The 14,617-nt window shown below is 41.1% G+C and overlaps 1 protein-coding gene across 2 annotated transcripts in view; it reads right to left on the bottom strand.

Annotated features, from left to right (window-relative positions):
- Nucleotides 1-12,794, bottom strand: part of AKAP6 (A-kinase anchoring protein 6) — a 491,158-nt gene extending 478,364 nt beyond the window's left edge. Inside the window, exon 1 of one of the 2 annotated variants that reach the window (XM_078053548.1) lies at nt 12,779-12,794. The gene's annotated coding sequence lies outside the window, so the exon portion shown is untranslated. The remainder of the gene's footprint in view (nt 1-12,778) is intronic. The other variant, XM_078053547.1, reaches the window with a different exon arrangement.
- Nucleotides 12,795-14,617: the final 1,823 nt, after the last annotated feature.

Raw genomic sequence — 14,617 nt, 5'->3', positions numbered from 1 at the left:
GACCAGACTTTTAACAACCTGAACGGGTTGAATCATTAGCCCACAAAATGGCCCAGATCAGGTTTAAAAAAAAAGGCGGGGGGGACCCATAAAGCAGAAGCAAATCATAAAGTGTTTTCTTGCCTTCTGAATGGACCTATAATCGTTCACTTTAGACTTCCCAGTGTTTTTCTTTTTTTCACTGTTACATATCCCCACGTCATGGGTTGTTTTGAGGATCGCATGCAATAATGTATATAAAAGCATTTGGAAACCAGAAGCACCATAGAAATGTCAAACCTTGTTACTATTGTCATTAATAGCCCACTCACCCCAATCAATGGAGGCTCAACTGTACATCCAACCAGATTCTGCACTGTGGACTCAGATGGTTAGGAAATGGCTTGCAAAGTCTACACAGCTACCAAGGAGGGCTTACTCCTCACCACTCACTTCAGATGAGATCAGGAAAGGTAATGGACAAGGGATACTCTCAGTGGACAGAGCCAGGGCCACAGGCAACAAAGAACAAATGAGTTTCTCCCGGAGAGCAGAATCAAGGCCAGAACAGTGAAATGAGTCAGGGAGCTTCGGACCTGAATGACTAGAAGGATTTCAGAACTGCTGTGGGTTAGGGACCACCATATGTCTCCTGTTTTGCCTCTGACAGAGACGACTCTGCATCACTGAAAAATCCTGGATTTTCAACTGACATAGTGACTATGTGGGACTTTAGGTAGCTTCCTTGGGATGTGAATACATGTTTGCTGTAGGGCAAAAGGGAGAAAATAAATATTTGGGATTCAGCAGAACAACCTGTGACAGCTACTGGGATTGCTCACCAATATCCATGTTTTTCCTCTTCCTCCTAGGTACATTCCCAGTGCCCTTACCTGTAGGTGGACCTTGGGATTGGTTCTTACCAATGGAATGTGAGTAGAAGTGAAAAGAAACACCTCCAAAGGTAGTTAAGAGCATGTGTGCCTTCGCCATACTTCCGTCCCTGCTAGCTGGATGCAAAGTATCTAGTGGAAAATTCTGAAGCCCCACACAGTGGATGGGGTCCAGGTCCCTAAATGACAATGGGGTAGAACCATGCTCTCCCAACCACCCACTGACCCACATGGAACTGCAATGAGTGAGAAATAAACTTTTACTATAGTAAAGAGATTTGGGGGTAGTTTACTACACACGAATTATCTATTTATAAATAAATATATAACAATTTAGGGGCTCCTGGCTGGCTCAGTCGGTAAAGCATGCAACTCTTGATCTCAGGGTCCTGAGTTCAAGCCCCATGTTGGGCAGGGAGCCTACTTAAAATAAATTTTTTTAATTGTAACAATTTAATAAAATAGAAATTAAATAATTTCATAAAATATATTAAAATTATAACATGTATTGTTATTGATTATAAACTTACAATGTTAAAAACAGGTTTCCTTATTACAGAGCTTCTCAGAGCCTTTAATATGCTGATATGCATTGAGATCCTCTCATGGGGAAAATATTCTATGTACTATTTCCCTAACTTATTTAGCCATAGAATCCTTTTTCCATGGACTAAAGTTCCACTGGCTGTCCATCCATAATGGGCTAGAACCCCCCTTAACCCCTGATTTAGTCTGGAGGCTAGAAGAGGAAAAAGTGAAACTTCTCTCATCTCCAGTACAACAGTCTATTTGTAGTCTTTTTCTGCCATTCTGAACTGGCAAGGCAGAAATTGGTGGTGGTATTATAGACAGAGCAACATTTATACAAATGTTTCCTCCTGGCCATTTTCCCCTACTTACAATTAGGAGTTGTGTCCCAAATTCTTACCATTTCAGGAGTAGTAAATGAATCTTATTTCCAAATCATCAGCTCATGATGTAAACATATATCTTGTGTTTGTATTTTAGGGGTTTAAAAAACCCTAAAGCTATTCCTGGAAATGTGGCAAGCCTGCATCCCTTAGTGTATCATGTTAAAATTTCTGGATCTGAGGACTGTTAGTTGTTAGTTAGCAACTGTTAATTGGGGAAATACTAGTTGATTTCACAGGTGAGCCTCTGAATTACCCTGGCTAACTATAATAATGGTGTGTTTCTTTTGTAGTCTAAATGGATGTGCCCGATGGCAGGTGACCTTCTATGTGGTGATTCAGGGTCTCTGTCTTGAGGTTTCACCTTCCTCTAGAGCCTTAGAGACCTGGGCATTCATTGGGCAGATAGAGATGGCATAGGGAAGGTTATTATGGGCCAGATCTGGAAGTACGCTTCTTCACTTCCATCCACATTCCATTGGTTAGAACTCAAATGACCACACATGCTGCAAGAGAGACTGGGAAATGGAATCTAGCTTTGTGCCCAGGAAGAAAAGGAAACAGGCGTAATAAACAGTCATCCAATCTCTGCCATATCATGATATCTGGAATCTGAGCCTCGTTTCAGGCTGCATTTTACCTATGTGTCTGCAGTACCACCCATGGGTCTTCTTAAGCCCCAGTGAACATCCAGAACACAAGACTATCACAGCCAACTGGTCAGCTCAGAGAGTTTGCCATCAGGGCAGCATCAGGCGCTACTCTTCTGTCGGAATCTTGTGGCAATCCACACAGTATCCAGGAGCTACTACATCTGGCCCCGAGGTGACAGCTCAAGAACAATGAGTAGAACACAAGCAAGTTCAAGAGCAACCAGCCTTAAAAGCATTATTCCTCACAGGAGCCCGTATCTTTGTAACAATTTCACAGATGTAATTTCCAGGGTTCCCCCAAAAGTTATGCCCAATTATAAGAGTCACTGCGCTCAGAAGAGCCCCAAATGATGGCTTCCTCTCAGGATTTATAGTTATCTCAATCCAGACCAACAAGGGCTTACCCCTCATCACTCACTTCAGAGGTAGCTGGAGAATACAATGGATGGTGGGGAGGGGGCCTCTTAGAGATCCTCCAGGGTTAGGGTCATAGGCAGAATGGACAAACAGCCCCTCTTAGAGAGCACAGTCAGGGCCAGACCAGGGAAATTCTCCTACCTCAGGTAGTCATTTTTACTAACCAAGGACCATTTTTACCCTAAGCAATGTTGCCTAGAAATATTATTGACATTTTATCATTTTCAGGTTTCCAGGGGAACAGAGCTACAGAGTTAACCAAAGGTCAAATTCTCTCACAAAGATAAAGTGTTTGGCTAATCCTCTACCAAAAATGCCCAATTCTACTTCAAAACTGACCTTCGTTCACAAAACATACAAGTATTCAAACACTCCAACCACATGCTTATATGACCATACACCCATGCTGCCTGTGGATGCTGCTTCAATCACTATATTTTATATACTTTCTGAGATATCTGGAGGCCAAAAATATTTGGACACCAAACTACAGTGGACATTTGTGGCTCTTATTGTTGGAGGCTCAGCATAGCTTCTACTTTCTTTAGATAACCAGGCAAAGCAAAAATTCTTATCTAAAGATTATTAATCATTGGTGATCAGCAGAGAACTTGCAGACATAATAATGAGATATAGAAGCTCAGTTATTATTGTTGTTACCTGAAGTCTGGATTTATTATTTCCAGACATCACCTCTTCCACATACTAGGTGGGAATCCAATTAAAGGAATGGAGCATGTGACTCAGTCTTAAGCCAACCAGTTTGTTACATTCCCCTGACCTACAGACATTAGTTAGAGATGAGTATGGGACCCCACTGAAGCCAATGAGATGCAATGAGATGTATTAATAAAAATCACTGTTGGCTCCTGGTCTGAAAGTGAAAGGATGTCAAATTTGAAGCTGCTTGCCCATTTTGCATTCATGAATGAAGAACTGTCTAAGAATAAAGCCAACAAGACAAAGAGCAGAGCTGAGCTGAGTTGGTGAGACCGCTTGAGCCAGAAATCAGCCCTACTCTGGCTCTGTAGATTGTAAGAGCCAAAAGGTCCACTTTTCTGCTTCAGCCAGTAACTTTGGGATTTCAGTCACAATCACAGAGAGACCTAACTGGTCTGCAGAGCCACTAGAGACACTGTGGAAGGTGCAAGTTGGCACCATTAGCGTGCAGCTTCCTTGGAAGGGAAAGAAAAGGTTGGGTTCTAAAGTGTTGAACCTTAGCAATGAGACCCCTAAAAGTGGTAGGATCAGGGCCTGAACTGGCAAGATCGCACCACAAGGAAGATGCAAAGCATTATCTTATCTCCTAGACATTCCCAGATTTATGACAGTGATCTCACAACCCAATCAGCCTGAGCCCCATTCCTCTGTCCTTTCCCAGGGAAAATTCCCATCGGTAAAGGCCAAAAAGCCTCAAAAAGTCCAGGGAAAGGGGGTGCCTGGGTGGCTCAGTTGGCTGGGCAGTCGACTCTTCATTTTGGTCCAGGTCGTGATCTCACGGTCGTGGGATCAAGCCCTGTGTCGGGCTCTATGCTCAGCGTGGAGTCTACTTGAGATTCTCTCTCCCTTTCTCTCTGCTCCTCCCCTCTCAAAATAAATGAATAACAAGTCTTTTAAAAAGCCCAGGGAAGGCAAATTAGATCCCAAATGAACACCTAGATTTGGAGACCTTGGGGTGATTTTGTCCAAAGAAACTGGCCCCAACCAGTTCAGAGATTTCCCTGCCATCCTTCTGCATTTAAGATTTTATCTTGCCTGACTTACAGAGTTAGTATGGTTTGCTGCTTCACTTAGATTTAACTCCAAACACAAACCTTTGACATGAAACCAAACGGCTTTAATGTGTGGGCAGAAGCACAATTGTGCCGCTTTATGTAGGGAAAGGAAAACATTCGGGAGCAACATATGAAACATTGTATTTCTGGGGTTTTCTTATTTTAGAATTTAATTTTTTCATAGGTCTTAATCTTGTCCATTTTGCATTCATGAATGAAGAACCTGTCTAAGAATGGATTCTCACCACACATTGAATCTACCAGCTCCTTGATCTTGGACTTCCCAGACTCCACAACTATGAGAAATCATTGTCTGTTGTTAATAAGTTACCCAGTCTATGGTATTTCTGTTCAGTAGCCCAAACAGATTAAGATACCCAGCTCTTCAAAAATCAGTTATGTTTCTATATACTAACAACAAAGTACCCAAAAAAGAAAGTAGAAAACAATCCCATTTACAATAGCATCCAAAAGAATAAAATACTTAGGAATAAATTTAACCAAGGAGGTGAGAGGCTTATACACTGAAAACTACAAAACACTGATGAAAGAAATTAGAGAAGACGCTAATAAATAGAAAGACAGCCCATGTTTATGGATTAGAATAATTAATATTGTTAAAATGTCCATACTACCCAATCTTCAGATACAATTCAACCCTTATCAAAACTCCAATGCATTTACAGAAATAGAAAAAACAATACTAAAATTTGCATGGAACTACAAAATACTACAAATAGCTAAAGCAATCTTGAGCAAGAAGTGCAAAGCAAAAAGAGGCATAACACTTCCTGATTTCAAACTATCTTAATATAGTAATCAGAACAGTATGATATAGACATAAAAATAGACACATAGATCAATGGAACAGAATAGAGAAATAAACCCATGCATATATGGTCAACTAATTTTCAACAAGGTCACCAAGAATACAAAATGGGGAAAAATAGCCTCTTCAATAAATGGTGTTGGGAAAACTGGATATCAACATTTAAAAGAATGAAACTGGGCCCTTATCTTACACCATTTACAAAAATTAACTCAAAGTGGATTAAAGACTTAAGAATAAGACCTAAAACCATAAAAGTCTTAGAAGAAAATATAGGGGAAAATTTCCTTGATATTGGTCTTGTCAATGATGTTTTTTTTGTATGACACCAAAGCATGGGCAACAAAAGCAAAAATAAACAAGTAAGACTACACCAAACTAAAGTTTCTGCACAGCAAAGGAAACAATAAAGTAGAAAATGTTTGCAAACCATATATCCAATAAAGGGTTAATATCCCAAATATATAAGGAACTCTTACAACTCAATAGCAAAAAAATAAATAATCAGATTCTTAAATGGGCAAAGGACCTGAATAGACATTTTTCCAAAGAAGATATACATATAGCAAATAGCAAAATATAAAAAGATATTCAATATCATTAATCAGGGAAATGCAAATCAAAACCACAATGAGGGGCACCTGGGTGGTATGGTCAGTTAAGCATCTGACTCTTGGTTTTAGCTCAGGTGATCTCAGGGTCTTGGGATTGAGCCCCACATCAGGCTCCAAGTTCAGCACAGAGTCTGCTTGAGATTCTCTCTCTCTCGCCCTCTGTCCCTCCCCCCCAGCCTTCTCTCTCTCTCTCTCTCTCTCTCACACACACACACACACACACACACATACACACATACAAGTAAATTAATAAATCTTTGAAATAAACAAACAAAAAAACCATAAAGAGATATCACCTCCTACCTGTTAGGATGTCTATTATCAAAAAATGAGAGAAGAGAGATAAAAAATGTTGGTGAGGATGTGGAGAAAAAGGAGCCCTTATACTCTTATATACTGTTGGTGGGAATGTAAACTGGTACCACCATTATAGAAAGCAGTATGGAGGTTCCTCAAAAAATTAAAATAGAGTTACCATATGGTGCAGGAACCCCACTACTGGGTATATATCCAAAGGAAATTAAATCAGTCTCTCAAAGATAGCTGCACTCTCATGATCATTGCAGCAATATTCACAATAGCCAAGATACGGAAACAACCTAAGTGTCCATTAACAGATGAAGGGATAAAGAAATGTGGGAGATATACATATACATATATATCTGTGTGTGCGTATTTTATTATCATTATCATTACTATTATTATTATTATTCAGCCATAAAAGAGAAAGAAATCCTGCCATTTGTGATAACATGGATGAACCTGGAAGGTTATGCTAAGTAGAAAAAGCCAAAGAAAAATACTGTATGGTATCCCTTATATGTGGAATCTAAAAAAAAAAAAAAAAGCCAAACTCATAGAAACCGCGGAATGGTGGTTGCCCAGGACTTGGAGGGAGATCTTAGTCAAAGAGTAAAAATTTTCAGTACTATACACTTGAAATCTGCTAAGAGTGTAGATCTTAAGCATTCTCTCACACACACACAAAAGTAATTTATGTGAAGTAATAGGTGTGTTAATTAACTTGACTGTGGTAATCATTTCACAAAGTATACATACATCAAATCATCACATTGTACACTTCCATATCTTACAATGTCGTCAGTTATACCTCAGCAAAACTGGAGGGAGAAAAGAAAACAGTAACAACAACAACAAAAAGACATCCAGATCTTGTATGGAATTTGGCCAAGAAATAAACCTTTTTCCTAACTAATATAAAATGAAAATACTTCAAGGCCTGTTTTACTTGGTGTGTTGGTTCTTGGCTCAATGTTTTAAACACCCAAGAAGTGTGGTGTAACTGTAGACAGTGACCGCTGTGGTCAGTCAGCACTATAATAATGTGTGGTTAACATTTTGAATTGTTAGTCACTTGCTGTAGAATGCCACGAATACGCTACACCAGATGAGCGACACTGAAGAAAAAGATGATGCCCCAAGGAAAAATGAGCCAGCACCATTTATCTACGTGGGACTTCAAGTGGTGATTTTGAAAAAGGTAAATACCAACACTCACCCACGCCCAAAAGAGGCTCCACTCTGAGATGCTGCTTCTGATGATCGCTGGGTAGGGCTCCCGTGCATTGGTGGGTTCCGAAATCCATTTGGAGTCCTCTTTTGCAGGAGACAGCTTTATGAGTAAATTTTACTCAGATGGTGGAATTTGAGGAGAATCCAAGTCCCACCTGCCCCATGGTCTCCCTCACAAACCTGCTCTGGCTCCTAAATTACCTCAAGATTCACTCCACTCAGCTGGAAGCTAATGAATGTTTTGGAGGAGAGGTATCACCATCTGCCATCAGCAACCATTGATACCTGCAAGGTGGTGCATGCTGTGAGACAGGCACTAATCAGACTAGTGGGAAGACAATTAGGTTGAAGCCCAAACATGAACTAGCCATGGGAAATTGGCCAAGTCACTTAACGTCTCTCAGATTCCTCATCTGTAAAATGAGGAATAACTGTTCTGCTTACCTAATACCATTATGAGAGTCTAAGAATTAAAATGCCACATTTGTAAGTGCCTTAAGAAAGAGGGAAAGGAGGAATGCATAAAGAGGAAGGGAGAAGGAAAAAGAAGGAAGAGAAAAGAGAAGAAAAGAGGAAAAAGCGGGGAAAAGGGGAGTCAGAGGGATAGGAGAAAGAGGAAGAGAAAAAAAGGCAGGGAAAAGGGAGGGAGGAGGGAAAAAATGGGAAAGAAAATGAGGGAAAGCAGAAGGGGAGAAGCAGAGAGAAGGAAAGGGGCAAGAGGAAAGGTATGAAGTTGTAAAAGAATGTACGCTCTAGAACCTAAATTCCTCCGTAGGCTCTGTACTCACCTAAGTGTATGTCCTTGAGCAAAGCATTTATCCAAGTTTCATTTTGACCCCCTTCAATTCTTTGCCCACCTCTCTCCCCCCACCTCTGGCAATCACCAATCTGTCCTCTGTATCTAAGAGTTTCATTTGTTTATTTTTTAAGATTCCACATACATGTGAGATCATACAATATTTGTCTTTCTCTGACTTATTTCAGCATAACACCTTCAAGGTCCATCCATGTTGTCACTTCCTGGAAGAGGTAAACTCTGATGGGGAAGAGAAGAAAGGCCTAGCAAACCAGATGATACCAAGAAGACAGAGATGGAATCCCTAAGCCCCCAGGATAGACAACCCTGCATCATCGGTGGAAGAGAATTGCTCTTCAACCAGAAATATCCACAGTGGATTATTAAATGAAAAGAAATAAGCCACTATAATATCTGAACTATTACATGTATTTTTCAAAGCCTCCCAAATTATTCTAGTGATCAGTCAGAATTGAGAACCATTGAACTAAATAATTCACATGTGAATAATAGAGAGTAAATTTGTTGCACTATGTGAAGTATAAGTGTATATAAATGTACATCAAAAATCACTACAAACTTGCTATGGCTAAAAGAGGAACTTTTGAGGTTTTTCTACTAAGAATGACATATTTGTAGTGATTTACACTCTCCTTGTTCACTTGACTTACAAAAGGTGAGGGGAGTGTGCAAGATAAGGCTGGACAGGGAAACAGAAGGAAAGGACCTTGAATGTGACTTAAAGAAGTCTCCGTCTGGGAAGGAAGAGGGATATGGAGCCCCTCATAATTTAAACTAGGAAAAGGCATACTCTAAGTGCTAGTTCTCGAACAGAGTTTCCAAATATTTCCTTCTTATCTGGCTTCCTAGAAATGGGCTCTTCTATTAATCTATAAATTGTTATATTTCTCCCATTTTTCATTGTATCTAAAAGCTACCTTTTAAAAATACACTCTCAGCCTAAGAGGCGCCTGGATGGCTCAGTCGGTTAAATATCCCACTCTTGGTTTCAGCTCAGGTCGAGTCTCATGGGTAGTGAGATTAAGCCCTGCATTGAGCCCCACATTGAGCCCCAATTCAGCCCCGCATTGGGTTCCAGACTCAGTGGGGCATCTGCCTGAAGCTTCTCTCCCTCTGTCCATCCCCCACTTGTATGCATGTGTTCTCTCTCTCTCTAAAATAAATAAATAAATCTTTAAAAAATAAAAATAAATAAAAATCCAGTCTCAGCCTAAAGTACTAAGGAGGCATATACAGAAAAGGTATATAGAGTAAGGCATTCAAATATTTTAGTCAAATGTGAGCTACTTTTTGAGAAATGAGGAAAAAAGTATAATAATATTTATGCTTATAATAGCTAATTATGTGACAGGCACTGTTGGAATATGTATTAATTCATTTAATCTTTAGAGAACCCTGGGAGAAAAAAAAAAAGGCATCCTGGGAGACAAGTACTCATTCTCATTTTACAGATAAGGAACAGAAGTACCCAGAGTTGCCTAAGATCTTGCTGCTTTAAGTGGCAGAGCCAGGATTCAAACCTAAGTAGGTAGACTCACTACAGAGCTATACCCTTAACCTCCAAGGCATAACATATAATCCTCAAAATGTTTATATTTACATCTGGAACACAGACCCTCCCTCATTAACACACCTTTTCAGGCATCCTACCTTCGCCACTTTGGTTCCCCAGTAGCAGCCCAGAATTCAGCCAGCAATGGAAAAAAGAGGAAGTGCTCACTCCAATAATCCACGATATGTGAGCCATGTACAGATCATGGAGAAGAAACTGTGCCTTAAAGAGCTTCTAACAACTCCTTGCAGTTTAGAGGCCACCAACTACAAACATCTTGTCTAAGAAAACTTGGTACAATCTGACACTGGTGGGCATAGACTAAATTTTCAATAAATTCTCATTGAGCAAAGCAATACATACATCTCCCAACTCTTCAGCCACCAGACCTGACATTTATTTCTGTTCTACGACCCCAGTGCTGCTCAGGGGGCAAAGGTGCTATAAGACAATGCTGCTGATCAAAGTGAATACAGCTGCACAAAGTACATGGCATGGCAAGTATACAAGGAAGTACACAATCTTCATAATTGCTAGACCTCTTGTCCCCCTGGCCGAATTTTCAGTCTCTGGGCCTGTGGTAATTTGCATGGTTGCTTTATAAATACAGAATCAGTAAAACACTGTTGCTCCGTAGAGAAGCAGAACATCGCCTGGGAATTGGGAGTCCTGAGTCTCAGTCCTGGTAACCAGCTCTGAGGGTCATTCATAGTCTCTGTGTTTCAGTTTTCTCATGACACAGGCCCTGCTGTTTCCAGACACTATTATAAAATCGTCCCAAAATAATAAAGACTACAGGCCAGCCTAGTGAAAATGGAGTAAGTTTTAGAGCCTGAGAGACCTAAGTTTAAATCCCAGCTCTGTCACTCACTAGCTGTGTGATCACGGGCACATTACTTGCCCTCCCTGAACATAGTTTCTAGATCTACTGAAAAGGGTTAATAGTAAGCCCTGTCTCTTAAGATGCTCAGATAACTAAATGAGCTAATTATGTAAAGCATCTGGCACATATTGGTGCTAAATAAATGGTAACTATTGTGCTTGCTTCCCAGCCATTATTTCTCAGGGTAGTCTTATATAAATTAGAAACATCCTGAAGTCTTTGACAATGATTTTTTTTTAAATTCCTACAGCATCGAGCACAGAACTGACCATGTGGATGGTGACTAGCAACAGCAACACAAGTACTAGTACTAGATCCTGCCGCCACTAGTACTAGGAGCACTAGCAGCAAGAGGACCAGCCACAGCAGCATCAGCGGCAGTTACTGTCAGAGCAGCAGGTAGCGGGCAACAATAACAGCAATAGAAGAAGAAAAGAAGAAGTATGGGGGAGGGGGAAGGGGGAGGGGAAGGAGGAGGAGGGGGAGGATGAGGGGGAGGAGGAGGGGGAGGAGGAGGGGGAGGAGGGGGAGGAGGAGGAGGAGGGGGAGGAGGAGGGGGAGGGGAGATGAAGGCAGGAGAGGAGGAGGAGGGGAAGGGAGAAGAGGAGGAGGAGGGGGAGGAGGAGGAGAAGATGAAGGTGGGGGAGGAGGAGGGGGAGGGGAAGAGGAGGGGGAAGAGGAGGGGGAGATGAAGGAAGGGGAGGAGGAGGAGGAGAAGGGAGGGGAGGAGGAGGAGGGGGAGGAGGGGGAGGGGGAGGAGGAGGAGGGGAGGAGGGGAAGGGGGAGGAAGAGGAGGAGGAGGGGGAGGAAGAGGAGGAGGAGGAGAAGGGCAGCAGCAATAACAGCAGCGACAAGTTCAGTGCTCTCCTCTCCTGTTCTTTCTTATATTATGGATTATCTATCCCTCTACCAAGAAGATAAAGTCTCCCATGCAAATAAGCACTGCTCTATCGGCATTGGGTCAGTAAGAAATTGGACAAACCCTGCTAGCTGAGGAAGCTCAAATGCTAAGGGATGTTAAATTCTCCATACTAGTTTCTCCATACTAGTCCTGTAAGTGGTCATCTCCACTGGTATTAGATGCAGCAGCTTTATGACACTATCAGAAGGAGAAGATACTAATGAAAGAAGCTGGCAGAAGTTTGAACAGAGCAGTAACATTGATTCATTCAGTACTTGAAAAGAAAAGAATTCTGGGCACTTGTGATCTCAAACTTTAACCTAGGTCAGAACTTTCTTCTCTGCCCCTCAAAACTCCCAAATCTTAAGAGACTACAATCCTCCAGGTTCAATGTCATGCTTCAGGAGTCAGGCAAAGAACACAAAGGCCCAGATAACTAGCTGCAAGAGAGGTCCACATTGGTCCTGGGTACCCTGGAGAAAATGACAGAGATTGGGAGAATGACCAGAGGGAAGCCAAGAAAATAAACTTAAAACACCTGATGGGTTCCTCTACCCATCTCACAAGCAAGAGTTTCTTTCTGTGGTAAAGATTTTAACCTTTGTCTGAGAAAGTAACCAAGAGCACAGATGGGCTGGAATTTCCTCTTCTACTACATTCCTTTTTTTGTGCATGGTTTCTCTTGGGGAACACGGAGTAGAAAGCTTATTTAATAATATGTACATGGGTATATGTTTAAAAAGAAAACAACCACACAGAGCCAAACATGGGTAAAGCTTAACCATGAACCACACATAAAGAAACATTCTTTCAATAACAGCAGTTCCAAAGGGGAAAGACATATCCTCTAGTTAGCAAATATATGTATGAAAATACTACCACACCCATCCAAATAACATACATACAAAACTCAGAACAGCCAAAGAAACAGAGCACACCAAAATGACAACACACAGTAACATCCTAATGGAATAACTTAAAGGAATTAAAATAAGATATAATAAAGAAGACTCTGACTTACCACTACTGGATAGTATTTTTATTAATGTGCAGATGAGGAACAAAAATCTGCCTTCTGAGAAGAGTCAGAAATCCTGTCTTCTGTACAGGCCTGATGAGCTCCCCACAACCCAGCGTTTTCCTCTTTCCTCAGCAATAGGAATTCAGAGGTCACAAAGAAGGTTCCATTTGGCTGAACCTCAAGGGGAGGAGCAGTTCTACTTAGAGCTCTCTGAGCAGACAAGACAATGGCTAGAAAGCTTGGGTCTCTCCCACTCTGCAGGCAACACACATGGGTACTGATCTTGGGAATGGTGCTGGAAGAAAGTGTCCTCAGAGCAAAATCCATCATCGTTATCTCATTACCAGGTCCCCAAGGTCAGTCAGGACTCACAGGTCTTAAAACTTCCCTTGGCTCCTCCAGGAACGGATTTCCTGATTCTAGATTCCTAACTTCACCAAGTTCAGTATTTGCCAACAGTGGGCCTCAGCTAGGTAATGGAAAAATACAGAATCTGGTGACATCAAAAGTTTGTGTACTAGCAAATATCCACCAAATGGGGCTGAGGGTGAGCCAGAATGAATACATAAGTATAAGAATCTGAGTTAGTAGTTTTGTTTTCAATCTAGTAACATGTCATAGTCAGCTTCATTGGTGGCAGAGACTTCCTCATCCCTTTGGTCTCAAAGGCAGCAGAAGCCCCCAGAAAGCTGGGGGCAGGTAGTGGCAGGGCAGACAAAATGGAGGAACCTAGCAGAAGCGGAAGCAGAAGCAACACAGGGGGTGGGAAGAGGGAGAACTATGCCCCACCTCCACCATGAATTTCCACTAGTTATCTGAATGATGAGATTTGCAGTTACTTACTAGCTTGGGCTCCAACAGAGTGCTCATCCCTAAAATAGACCTAATGGTAACCCACCAAACATTCTGTAAACTCTAAAGCACTACATAAATGTTCCTTGTTATCTTTATTATTATTACCAAAAAGATAATACCCAGACTCAACCATTTGGAAATTGTATTTTACTCTTATTTGTTGTTTTTAAGCTATTAATGGTCCAGGCAGTTTCTTCATTGAACTTTAAAACACTTATTAGTCATGTCAAATATTCTCCATAGAAATCCTAGACCAATCAATAAATGAGGATGGCAGGAGAAAAAAACACTTTTAAAAAATTTGTCTTTCTCTTCAAGAAACATACTTTCCATTACTAAAGAAAACAATTACCACCCAGCTTGAGGTATTTATATTTGGTTGACTTTACCAATATTCAAGGCTATTCCAAGCAACCAGGAGTCAGTTTTTTCATTATAGCTATACAACCTGGAGGGCTATCTGAACATTTCTGGCAGTTTTAGGATACTTTTAGTTTTTTCCTTTATTCCAGCCATCATGGTTCATAAATACAGAGGTCTAGCCTCAGAGACTAAAAATATTGCAGTATGTGATTCAGTACCAGACTCAGGTGGTGTAAGTATAAGGTGAGTTCTGGCCATTCCTAAGATTTTCCAAGCCTTGATGGGTAAAATCTGAGGGGAAGGGGTAGTGTAAGGGAGGCTGCCATTTAAGTGCTGAAAGCAATTCTATCTGTCCAGATACAAGGAATTGAATTCCCTTTGGGGTAGGCAGATCCTTTGTTTTGGAAAAAAAAAAAAAAAATCAAAATGCATCCTTGGTTACACCTACCAACTTTTTTTGAAGAATAATGTGAAATGATGTAAATCTTTCAAATTTAAAATATAAGAGAGGGGGGAAATATGGCGGAGGAGTAGGGGACCCTATTTCAACTGGTCCCCGGGATTGAGCTGGATATCTACCAGACCACTCTGAGCACCCAGGAAACCAGCCTGAGATGCAAG

This window comes from Halichoerus grypus, chromosome 8 (assembly GCF_964656455.1).
Source record: "Halichoerus grypus chromosome 8, mHalGry1.hap1.1, whole genome shotgun sequence".
Classification (NCBI taxonomy): Eukaryota; Metazoa; Chordata; class Mammalia; order Carnivora; family Phocidae; genus Halichoerus; species Halichoerus grypus.
The sequence above is the reverse complement of the archived record's forward strand: the minus strand, read 5'-3'. Positions and strand labels throughout refer to the sequence as shown.